Genomic DNA, 13,404 nt, shown 5'->3' with positions numbered 1-13,404 from the left:
CCCACCTCGACAACAGACAGTGAAATTGCAGGGTGCAAAATTCAAAACAGAAATCCCATAATTAAAATTCCTCAAACATATAAGTATTTTACACCATTTTAAAGCTGAACTTCTTGTAAATCCAGCCACAGTGTCCGATTTTCAAATAGGTTTTACGGCAAAAGCACACTAAACGATTATGTTAGGTCAGCACCTAGTCACAGAAAACCATAAAGCCATTTTCCAGCCAAGGAGAGCCCTCACAAAAGTCAGAAATAGCGATTAAATTAATCACTAACTTTTGATCATCAGATGGCACTCACAGGACTTCATGTAACACAATAAATGTGTGTTTTGTTCGATAAAGTTAATCTTTATGTCCAAAAACCTAATTTGAAATTGGTGGGTTATGGTCAGAAATGCATTGTCTCAAACTAACATCCGGTGAAAGTGCAGAGAGCCACATCAAATTACAGAAATACTCATCATAAACATTGATAAAAGATACAAGTGTTATTCATGGTAATATAGATAAACTTCTCCTTAATGCAACTGCTGTGTCAGATTTCAAAAACGCTTTACGGCAAAAGCACACCTTGCGATTATGTTAAGTGCCAAGTCACAGAAAAACAATCAGCCATTTTCCAAAGAAGGAGAGGTGTCACAAAAGTCAGAAATGCCATTATAGATATTCACTTACCTTTGATGATCTTCATCAGAATGCACTGCCAGTAATCCCAGTTCCACAATAAATATTTGTTTTGTTCGATAAAGTCCATAATTTATGTCCAAATACCTCCTTTTTGTTTGCGCGTTTAGTACACAAATCCAAACTCAGGAAGCGCGGGCAAGTCCAGGCGAAAGTTCAGATGAAAAGTCATATTACAGTTTGTAGAAACATGTCAAACGATGTATAGAATCAATGCTTAGGATGTTTTTATCATAAATCTTGAAAAATGTTTCAACCGGAGAATTCCTTTGTCTTTAGAAATGTAATGCAACGCAGCTACCTCTCACGGGAGCGCGCCTGACAGAGCACATGGCCTTCAGGCAGACCCCTTACTCAATCAGCTCTTATTCTCTCCTCATTCACAGTAGAAGCCTGAAACAAGGTTCTAAAGACTGTTGACATCTAGTGGAAGCCTTGGGAAGTGCAATATGACCCCATAGACACTGTATATTCGATAGGCAATGACTTGAAAAACCACAAATCTCAGATTTCCTACTTTCTGGTTGGATTTTTTCTCAGGTTTTTGCCTGCCATGTGAGTTCTGTTATACTCACAGACATCATTCAGAGTGTTTTCTATCCAAATCTACCACTTATATGCATATCATAGCTTCTGGGCTCTGGGCACTTAATTATCCAAGCTATTCAATACTGCCCCCCAGTCCCAAAGAAGTGAAGCTTTAATTTGGTGTATTGCACTTGTGATTGTATGAAAGTTAAATATTTCAAATCATTTTTGGGGAATTCCGCACCCTGCAATTTCACCGGATGTTGTCAAAATGTTCCGCTAGCAGAACCCCCAACCGTAACAGGTTAATAGCCTATGAATGAAAGTTTACAACGTAGGTGCACAGGTTGAGAGAATTGACACATTCAATACTACCTTGCACACTCTTGCCTGCATAATGGCTCCACGGTGTCTTGACATAACCATGATTGCGTTCCGACCTCTGTAGGCAGTGTAAACAAGCACAGCTGCAGTCGGTATCTTCCGGCAAGGACAAACCCTACAGTATCAATTCTCCATATTACAAACCTTTGAGAATACTTCATTCCTGAAACGACCTCTTTGTGGATACAAGAAACAAGATTCTCATCTCATTCACCACAACTGTAAATGGGGCAGTTTCTTGCATCCAACCAGTAGGAACAGGTTGTGTTGAACAGACGCAAAACAGATTCCAGATCATCTACTTCTACCCTACATGCATACCCCCACAATGCCCCCAAGCCTTAAAGCTGTTCCAGTGAGAGTGTCTAACAATACTGGATGTGATTTCTGTATGAATATTACTCATAGCATTGGTGACAAGTAATGTTAGTTTTTCTTTTTTACTTTTACAATGAATGTTAGACTTTTTAGGTTGTTTCACAGGCTAATGGTTAACTACGGCCAGTTGAATGCCAGATGAGAAAACAGGTGATGCTGCAGTTCTAAACGCCTACTATAGTGTCTCTTGAATATGAAAGTGAAACTGTTTCTGATAAAACCATCTCTTTTCCCTCAAGCTGTGTATTTTTTCACTTTCCTCTGGGCATCAAAGAAGGAAGTCAGATAGTCTTTCAATAGTCATCTTCCAAAGGAATTCACACACCATTATGGTTCAGTAAGTCAATTTTCCTCTTTACATTTAGCACTAACTGAAACATGATACAGTTAAAGGCAGATCTGATCTGTGTATTTTTTGTTCAATTGATATCCAGACTGAAACATCAGAAGACTGATAATAATTTCCAAATTGATAGGCACACAGTATAAGTCATGGCATCATTGGCTGCGTTTACACAAACGACACAATACTAATCTTTTCCACTAATTGGTCTTTTGAACAATCAGATCAGCTCTTTTTTTTAAATTGGTCAAAACTTCAGAATTGGTCTGCCTGTGTAAATGCAGCCATTATGTTGCACATTCGTTTTTCTTAGGAGATCACCTGTCTGAAAACGTATGCATTGCTCATTGTTCACCCTTCATTGAGTTCTTATTTAACACCACTATGCTTTATGAATAAGTCAAAGTGATGTGGTGTGTATAGGCTACTGGTGCAGACAAAAACATAATGGGGGTTATGATGCTAATTATATGGGTGTAAAATAAATGTGAGCTATTGACTTTTAGTTTCTTGTTTCCTGTAGATCACATGGTCAAATAAAGGCAAGAGGGGATGTGGGCGGGAGACTGCACAGCTTATCTCAGAGGGGTCTGTCATAGTCAGAACGAAAGTGAAAGACATCTTCAAATATTTACATTGTCTGCACACTGGTTGTTATATTATACAGTAATATATGTATTTTATTGTCTGTTACATGATTAATAAATATGTTTTCCCTGTTCACTCCCCTTACATATCTACAATGGAACGCAGAGGTAATTATTTTAGCAGGACACTGACCTACCACTTATTTAAATAACGTTTCAGGCCAGATCTTAGATTAGGCTTATAGTTGTCTGGGCAGTGATCTAAACCAAAACAATGCTACTTTTAGTTTTAAGGTCTATACTTGACTTTTCTTTTTTTAATCCATTATAAAACAGAGGTGCCAAGGTTGATGAGGTACTACACCATCACCACCAGCAATACTATGGATTCCCATATCCAGTTTATGAGACAACTTGGAGGCTTCATTGAAGTGATGTCACCAGAGCAGAGTGATGTCATCATGTCTTTCTGTCCCATCGTCTCTCGTGCTAGTACTGATATTGAGGCAGCACTGCAGCAGATTCCAGGTAGCCAAACCCCAAAGTATCTTCCAAAACTATACTACTGTCAATTTTACCTCTTCTATCTCCATATCAGTTGATCTAGATAGAACATGTATCAGGTGGCTAATGACATGAATAAATGCTTTGTTTGTCCCTCATTCTTTTGACAGAGGGTAAAGATGTCATTCTGGTAGTCCTGCATCATTATTTTAACCCAGACTGCACTGTACCTGACAGCAGCAGACTAGTGACCAGAAGTGATGTAATACTCACAGTAGACTGTCTGTTCCATGAGAGTAAGGGAGGACTACTGAACTGTCCTCTTAATGAAGAAGCTGTTAAAGAGATTAGGAAGAAGCTTGACATACATCCTGAGGTGAAGCATCAATTTATCAATGTCTTCACTCTGTTGTTGGCAAATCTGAGTGGGTGGGGCTTACACTTTTGGGATTATTTTATTGGTTCCATTATGCCGTATAAGCTAAATCAAGAAAAAAACATATGAGTTGATGATGTACTGTGATAACTTATCTTTTTGTGCTTCTTGCTTGTTTTTCTAAAGACCAAAGACCAGATGGACAGTGTGGTATGCCAATATCTTTTTAATTGGACATTTCTAACATATTATGCTATATCCTGTCTAATATATTTGTTCTTTTTTTTTTCCAGTGGAGGATTTTCTCTGTCTGTTGTAGAATAGTTGTAATCTTGGCCATTGGGACTGTTTTAAAGAAAATTATTTCAGAGAAATATGCTTAGCTTTTTGGCTGCATGTCTGTTCCAACAGTGAATCAATGATAACCTCACAGCTGTGGAAGTGGGGCCAATTCTAAACATGTTTCCCGCCAGATATACATTTTCTGATGTGATATCCTTCAAAAATAGTAAAAGAGCATGGATGACTTGCCACTTGCTTTGTGTCATTTCTCCCCACTTACGACAACACACAAATGATCAAATTCAAAAGACCTGTAACCACAGTTACAGTTACAGCTAGAGTTGTTCTTGCAGTAAATGTTTTCTATCCAATCAGGCAGTGAGCATTCACACCAATTATTATTTAAAGTTAACTCACAGTCAATTCTGGAGTTCACTGTACTTGACAGCAGCAGACTAGTGACCAGAACTGATATAATACTCAGTGTGGACTGACTGTCTGTTCCATGAGAGCCAGGAGGACTATGTTGGGATTGATACTGAAGCAGCACTGCAGTTGTCTGGCTACCCAAACTCCTTTCTCCGCCCAAATGCTACGCCACGCCTACGGACGTTAGTTTCTGGATCTGGGTACGTCCCTGACGATTTCTAGAATGCAAACACATTCTAACCATTCTGATTGGTGTTAGAAACCAATGGGTTGGGCCAGAGCCATTTTGAAAATTAGTCATGGGCTTTGATACTCTGATTGGTTAGAGATGATCCATTCACTGATTACTTTGTTTTGTACAACACCCCTCATTTTGACGTCACCACAAACAACTTCAATGATGTCAGTCTCAGACTGAAGTACTATATGTAGTGAAGAAGTAGTCAAGAGTTCAGTTTGAGTCATCAGGCAAGCACTGCAGCAGAGTCCAGGTAATCAATATCCATTAAATAAGTTATTATAGCAGTTTGTTTTTGTTTTGTTAATGCTTGCCCTACTAGCTAAGTAACTACTACGTAACTATTACTAAGATGACACTTGTCTATAGCAATTCATGGAACTGAACCTGTCACTTGATCAGAGTTTAGTGTAGTACTGCATCACACCTTCAACCCAGACTCCACTGTAGCTGATAGCAGCAGACTAGTGACCAGAGATTATGTAATGAAGACTGTTAACCTTCTGTTCCATGAGAGCAAGGGAGGACTACTGATGTGTCGTCACAATAACAAAGCAATCACAAATATTTTGAAAACAATAAAGAAACAGAAAGGAAGCAAGAGCGGTTGCTGCAGCATTTCCTTATGAAAGGTCCAAAGAGTATTTGTTGGTCCGTGGTTTGTAATGAGGAGCAAACAGACTCTGCACTTGACACATTTATGAAATTGCTTAATCCTGCTACTAATAAGCATGCACCCATTAAGAACATGACTGTAAAAATGGTTAAATCCCTGTGGGTTGATGAGGAATTTAAAAATGGTATGGTTAAGAGGGATGAGGCAAGAAGGAATGGCAAATAAGTCTGGCTGCACAACCGATTTTCAAACATATTGCAAATTGAGAAACCATGTGACTAAACTGAATAAAGGGAAGAAGAAACTACACTATGAAACAAAGATAAATGAAATAAAGAAAGCTAGTAAAAAGCTTTGGGACACCTTAAATGACAAATGGCTTATTCATCACAAAACCATCTGATTTTGCAGACTACGTTAATTATTTTTTTATTGGCAAATTTAGGCATGACATGCCAGCATCAAACGCTGACACTACACATCCAAGTATATCTGCCCAAATTATGAAAGACAAGCATTGTCATTTTTAATTCTGTAAAGTGAGTGTGGAAGAAGTGAAATGTTTTGTTGTTGTCTATTAACAATGACAAGCCGCCGGGGTCTGACAACTTGGATAGAAAATTACTGAGGATAATATTGGACGATATTGCCATTCCTATTTGTGTCAATGGTGTGCGTACTGGGAGCGAAGTCAGGTGCAGGAGAGCAGAGAGTTGTGAACAGGCGCACACTTTGAGGCAGGAGAAACCAACAGACGGACTCCAGCCAATATGCAAAAGTGCAACACGCGCAAACGGTCACAATAATTATGTTCAAACAAATAAACATACCTCGTGAATAAAACACGGAACAAACGAACACCAGTCTAGCGCATCAAAATGGACATGTAACACAAACAATTACACACAAAGACATGAGGGGGAACAGAGGAATAAATACATGTAGTGTGATTGGGGAATGAAAACCAGGTGTGCAGGGAACACGACAAAACAAATGGATAAATGAAAAATGGAGCGGCGATGGCTAGAAAGCTGGTGACATCGACCGCAGAACGCCAACGGAACAAGGAGAGGAGCAAACTTCGGCGGAAGTCGTGACAATTTGCCATATTTTCAATTTAAGCCTACTAGAAAGTGTGCCCTCAGGCCTGGAGGGAAGCAAAAGTCTTCCGCTACCTAAGAATAATAAAGCTCCCTTTACTGGCTCAAACAGCCAACCAATCAGCCTGTCACCAACACTTAGTAAACTTTTGGAAAAAAATTGTGTTTGACCAGATACTATTTTACAGTAAACAAATTGACAACAAACTTTCAGCATGCTTATAGGGAAGGACATTCAACAAGCACAGCACTTACACAAATGACTGATGATTGGCTGAGAGAAATTGATGGTAAAAAGATTGTGGGGGCTGTTTTGTTCGACTTCAGTGTGGCTTTTGACATTATCGATCATAGTCTGTTGCTGGAAAAACAAGTGTAACGGCTTTACACCCCCTGCTATATTGTGAATAAAGAGTTATCTGTCTAACAGAACACAGAGGATGTTCTTTAATGGAAGCCTTTCCAACATAATCCAGGTATGCTCTACCTTCTTAACAGCACTATCAACAAGGCAGGTCCTACCGGCACTAGTTTTGTAGCACCTGGACTATTGTTCAGTTATGTGGTCAGGTGCCACAAAAAAGGACTTACAGGCTGACTACACCGCTCACGTCACATGCGCGAGTGTTGTAAAATCATTTTAGTAATCTATATTATTCAATTATTGCACCCGCACTGCTTGCGCGCACCAACAAGCATCTGCATTGCCAAGGGCTAAAATAGAGGTCAATTCTATTTCTGACACTGATCGCGCTGCAAGTCCTGCCTCTCCCATCTCCTCATTGGTTTATAGAAGCAGGTACTCACGTGCCATTTCCTCATTGGTTATACCCACATGGGTGACTGAAAGACGAACGAGGTCAGTGATGGTAATGCACCTAATTTATGAAAGTTGCCAATCGCAATATAAAGTCAAGAGAAGAAAAGGCCTGGAAGGAGGAGAGATGACTAGAAATGATTCGGTTGACCATTTTATATGTGGATTAATTGGTGGAGTAGAGGACCTTGTGCATTTCAGGTAAAATAACAACTCAATGTTTATATCCCAGGACAAATTAGCTAGCAACAGCAAGCTAGCTAAATTGCCCAAAATGTTTAATGCTTTTCGACCTGTCCCCAAATTAATATGATTGGTTAAGAGTTTGTTTTGACATTTTAACCTGCGTGTCGTGAAGGCAGTTGGTGTGGGGGGGACAAAATATGTTTATGCACGATGGCGCACTCACGCAGCCGGTTTGGGTTCGGTGTTAGGAAAATTGCAATTGGCTCAGAACAGGGCAGCACGGCTGGTGGCCTTGGCAGCAGCCAATGGGGATCCATAATAAACACAAATACAAGAGACCAGGATGTGCACACTCACCTCAATATGAAATGGATGACAGAACCAACCTGTTATTAGAAGTGTGTGAGACAGTGTAATTAGCAGTAATACATAACACCAAAAATAAATCTAAGCTAAAATAAATCAATTGTAAGAAGTACCCAAGTTGTTTACTTGGGACTGATATTGAAGCAGCACTGCAGCAGATTCCAGGTAATCAATATGAACGCTTTCCCTAGATGTAGGGAGCTCATACGTGCCTAAAGGGCAATAAATATGACTGATATTGGATCATACAACAAATGTGGACAGCAGTAGTACACACAAAACACTATCCTGATAATGGCATGTTTCATCGAGCACCACACATTTTCTGGGCCTTTGCAGATAACGCGCAGAGGGGTGCGTGTGTGTCCTCAATTTGCAGCGGGCTGCCATGTTTGCTGTGACTTAGTCAGAATGCACATCAGAATTTAATATTTTTCTCTACTCTTGCCCCGCTTGTTAGATATTATGCACATAGATAGCTTGATAGCAAACGTCCTCACCATGTGATTTATCATAGTAGCAGGCAGCAGCAATCTAAACGATCAGACAGAAAACGTGAGGAAAACTGATCAGGTGAAATTATGTAGTGTTAGGAGAAAGTTAGAATAACAGATTGGCATGATTGTGGACTACAGGAAAAGGAGGACCAAACACGCCACCATTCTCATCAACGTGGCTGTAGTGGAGCAAGTTGAGAGATTAAAGTTCCTTGGTGTCCACATCACTAACAAACTATCATGGTCCAAACACACTAAGTCAGTCGTGAAGAGGGCACGACAAAACCTATTCCCCCTCAGGAGACTGAAAAGATTCGGCATGGGTCCTCAGATCCTCAAAAGGTTCTAGAGCTGCACCATCGAGAGCATCCTGAATGGTATGGCAACTGCTTGGCCTCCGACCGCGAGGCACTATAGAGGGTAGTGCATACGGCCCTGTACATCACTGGGGCCAAGCTTCCTGCCATCCAGGAACTCTCTACCAGGCAGTGTCAGAGGAAGGCCCTAAAATTGTCAAAGACTCCAGCCACCCAAGTCATAGACTGTTCTCTCTGCTACCGCACGGCAAACAGCACTGGCGCGCCAAGTCTAGGACCAATAGGCTTCTTAATAGGTAGACTCAGCAATATGACGTAGATGTAGAACGTTAACAGCATAGTGGGACAATATCTGCAACAACTAAAAGCATTGAAGGGCAAGGCTCAACTTCTGTTTTGGTCCTGTGGCTCTAACAGGGTGGAGTGAACCCATACACATGCGCATCTTCGTTCATCTTAATATCTGCAGTGCTGCTCGTGGCAACTTCATTTAGCTGAGTCTGCCTTCAAGCATCCTAAATAACGCCAAAGATTTACAGAAAAAAAGGCAACTTGAAAGAAAAAAATGTCAAATCAAATTATATTTGTCACATGCGCCGAATACAACAGGTGTAGGTAGACCTTACAGTGAAATGCTAACTTACAAGTCCTGAATCAACAAGGCTTTAAGAAGTTAAGAAAAATAAGTGTTAAATAAAACATTTAAGTAACAAATAATTCAACAGCAGCAGTAAAATAACAATAGCGAGGCTATATACAGAGGGTACCGGTACAGAGTCATGTGCGGGGGCACCGGTTAGCTGAGGTAATATGTACATGTAGGTACAGTAGAGTTAACTATCGATAGATAATAAAGAGAGTAGCTGCAGCGTAAAAGAGGGGTCTGGCTAGCCCTTTGGTTAGCTGTTGAGGAGTCTTAAGGCTTGGGGGTAGAAGCAGTTAACCTCTTTGGGCTAGACGTGCTGCTAGCTGCCCACCTTCACAACATCCGGTGAAATTCAAGCGCCAAATTCAATAATACAAAAATCGTAATATTAAACATTCATGAAAATACAAGTGTACTACATACATCATTTAAAAGCTTAACTTCTTGTTAATCCAGCCGCTTTGTCAGATTTCAAAAAGGCTTTACGGCGAAAGCATACCATGCGATTATCTGAGGACAGTGCCCCGCACACAAAATCATTAAAAACATTTTCCAAACCAGCAGAGGCGTCACAAAAGTCAGAAATAGCGATAAAATAAATCACTCTCAAGGGTCCCAGCTACATAACAAATGGTCCTTTTGTTCGATTAAGTCCTTCTTTATATCCCAAAAAAGTCAGTTTAGTTGGCGCGCTTGATTCAGTAATCCACCTTTTCCCTCGTTCAAAATGCATACAAAGGAATCCCAAAAGTTACCAATAAACTTCGTCCAAACAAGTCAAACAACGTTTCTAATCAATCCTCAGGTACCCTAATATGTAAATAAACAATCAAATTTAAGACGGAGAATAGTGTGTTCAATACTGGAGATAAATAACGAAGTGCGTACCCTCATCCACGAGCGCCACAAGACTACAGTCAAAATGAGAGCCACCTCAAAAAACCACAAATTCCAGCTCATTTTTCAAAAAACAAGCCTGAAACCCTTTCTAAAGACTGTTGACATCTAGTGGAAGCCATATGAACTGCAATCTGGGAGAGTTTCCTTTGATTTTCCCATAGAAAGGCATTTGAATGGGTGATGACCTCAATTTTTTATTCTGGATGGATTCTCCTCGGGTTTTCGCCTGTCATATCAGTTATGTTATACTGACAGACATTATTTTAAACGTTTTAGAAACTCAGTGTTTTCTATCCAATACTAACAATTACAGTGGGGCAAAAAAGTATTTAGTCAGCCACCAATTGTGCAAGTTCTCCCACTTAAAAAGATGAAAGAGGCCTGTAATTTTCATCATAGGTACACTTCAACTATGACAGACAAACTGAGAAAAAAAACATCCAGAAAATCACATTGTACGATTATTAATGAATTTATTTGCAAATTATACAATTTTTGTACATTTTCTATAGTTATGTTCTTGAAAATGTATCAATTTACCAATTCGGCCACTTGGGTAGATTTGGGCAAATCGTGAAGGACACCTGGGTGACTTCATTCTAAATGTCTTGCAGCTTGCTCATTCTTGAAGTTATCAGTCTGAAACTTTGCACATACACTGGTGCCCTCTTGTGTACACCATCTAAATGCTCACCAAAGATGATGGTACAAAAGTATTCTGGTATTTTCTTTTACCAGATCTAATGTGTTATATTCTCCTACATTCATTTCCACAAACTTCAAAGTGTTTCCTTTCAAATGGTATCAAGAATATGCATATCCTTACTTCAATGCCTGAGCTACAGGCAGTTAGAGCAAGGCTGCAGGCTTCTGAGCGAAGAGCTATCCCGACGCGCACTGCGATATGTTTGGAGTTTGCCACAGATTATCCATTATATTGACCAGGAGCCAGTTTCCCAAAAGCATTTTAAGGCTAAATTCATCTAATGAACATAGTAGCCTTAAGATGCTTTTGGGAAAACGGGCCCAGATACTTAAGTGGCCGCTCTAAAATCTTGAAAAATATATATATATATTTGTCATATACACAGGGTGTGTAAACTGTGTAATGAAATGCTTACTTGCAAGCTACCTCAACATAGTCCTTGATCATGACTCTCAGTTCCATTACATTACATGTCACTGGACGAAGGCGTCTTCTGTAGGAGGGAGTAGAGGGAGAGCGGGAGCAGGCGTGACTGTGCTAAGTAGCTGCCTCCGTCTCCTAATACCTGTGTGTACACCACAAACATGTTGTCACTGAAAAATACTGTTGGCTGCAACTGTGTTAAATCCGATTAAAACAGTGTGTATTTTGCATTTTTGAAATGATTTGATGTGTCTAGAACTGTACAACAATTGAGAACCAATTCACGTTTAGATGGAGTAATTGTCTGTTTTGGCTTACAGAGCCAATTCCCATTTTAAACAGAACATGTAAGGTCCTTGGACTATAAGGAGTAACATTTGGCTCCTTTAGTCCATTATTGGGATACCTCTCAACAGTGCAGTGAAATATAAAAAATAAAACAACACAGTAAGGCAAGTGGTAAACAAATATAGGTATAAAAGTAGGAGTAAAACTAGCAGTAACGGTATGTACGGTGAAATGTGCTATGGCAACAAGTAGAAAGTGAGCAGTACAAATAAATAGTCATAAATAATAACCGCAGTGATGGGAGTGAGTGAGCGATAGGTAACGATGCTTTGTGGGTGACAAGTTGTCGATGTGTTCAATGGGTCCCTGGCTTGAGCCCAGGTTGGGGCAAGGAGAGGGATGGAAGCAATACTGTGAGAGAGTCCATGGAAATAGTCTCTAAAGATGCAGGTGAACAGCAGGTTGTGCAGGTGGATAGCTAGGCCCTTCAACAGTCTTATGGCCTGGTGGTGGATGCTGTGTTACCGTCTGCCAGACGGAAGAGGATAAAACAGGCCGTGGCTGAAGTCCTTGGTTATCTTCCAGTGCAGCTGCCTTCACAGGCCGTGATGTAGCGAGACAGGATGCTCTCAATGGTGCATCTGTAGAAGCTGGTGTCATCTGGCATCTTTTTAAAGAGTGGCTACTCCATATTTTTCTCCATTTTTCTCTCCATGTCCCTGGATTTCAACTGCTCTCTGGACATTCATACCCGGATCTCACAGCTAGCTAGCTGCTATCCGTGTGACAATCGGCTTTCGTCGATTCCAAAGCAAACATCAATTATTCCGGTGCTAGCCAGCTCCGTCAATCACTCCTGAGTTCCATCATTCACTCCTGGGCTGCAGTCACCTATCCGGACCCGTTTTACTGCCTACGCGGAGCCCCACCGGGCCTTCACAACTGGACTGCCGACGTTATCTACCTGAAGGAGATCCGGCTGGCTCCTCCGTCGCGACGTTACCTGAACGCCCATCTGCGGCCCGCTAACCGTTAGCTGTCTTACCGGCTGCTATCTAATCCCCTCTACCACACGGAACCCCACTAATCTACTGACCGAACGCAAGAGGTGGCTAACAACATACCTCCATCCTATGCTAGCTTGCTACCGATGGCCTGGCTAGCTGTCTAAATCGCCGTGACCCTCAACCAACCTCTCCACTCACTGGACCCTTTTGATCACTCGACTAAGCATGCCTCTCCTTAATGTCAATATGTCTTGTCCATTGCTGTTCTGGTTAGTGTTTATTGGCTTATTTCACTGTAGAGCCTCTAGTCCTGCTCACTATACCTTATCCAACCTATTAGTTCCACCACCCACACATGCAATGACATCTCCTGGTTTCAATGATGTTTCTAGAGACAATATCTCTCTCTTCATCACTCAATACCTAGGTTTACCTCCACTGTATTCACATCCTACCTTACCTTTGTCTGTACATTATACCTTGATGCTATTTTATCGCCCCCAGAAACCTCCTTTTACTCTCTGTTCCAGACGTTCTAGACGACCAATTCGTATTGCTTTTAGCCGCACCCTTATTCTACTCCTCCTATGTTCCTCTGGCGATGTAGAGGTGAATCTAGGCCCTGCAGTGCCTAGCTCCACTCCTATTCCCCAGGCGCTCTCTTTTGACGACTTCTGTAACCGTAATAGCCTTGGTTTCATGCATGTTAACATTAGAAGCCTCCTCCCTAAGTTTGTTCTATTCACTGCTTTAGCACACTCTGCCAACCCGGATGTTCTAGCTGTGTCTGAATCCTGG

General features: G+C 40.9%; 1 long non-coding RNA gene across 1 annotated transcript; it reads left to right on the top strand.

Annotated features, from left to right (window-relative positions):
- Positions 1-3,716: 3,716 nt before the first annotated feature.
- LOC139415600 (uncharacterized) lies at positions 3,717-4,209 on the top strand. Its single transcript, XR_011634967.1, has 3 exons — positions 3,717-3,788; positions 3,975-3,998; positions 4,082-4,209. It is a non-coding gene; the product is annotated as an uncharacterized lncRNA (long non-coding RNA).
- Positions 4,210-13,404: the final 9,195 nt, after the last annotated feature.

The sequence above is a fragment of the Oncorhynchus clarkii genome, chromosome 8 (genome assembly GCF_045791955.1).
Source record: "Oncorhynchus clarkii lewisi isolate Uvic-CL-2024 chromosome 8, UVic_Ocla_1.0, whole genome shotgun sequence".
Classification (NCBI taxonomy): domain Eukaryota; kingdom Metazoa; phylum Chordata; class Actinopteri; order Salmoniformes; family Salmonidae; genus Oncorhynchus; species Oncorhynchus clarkii.
Note: the sequence above shows the minus strand (reverse complement) of the source record. Positions and strands in the feature narration are given on the sequence as shown.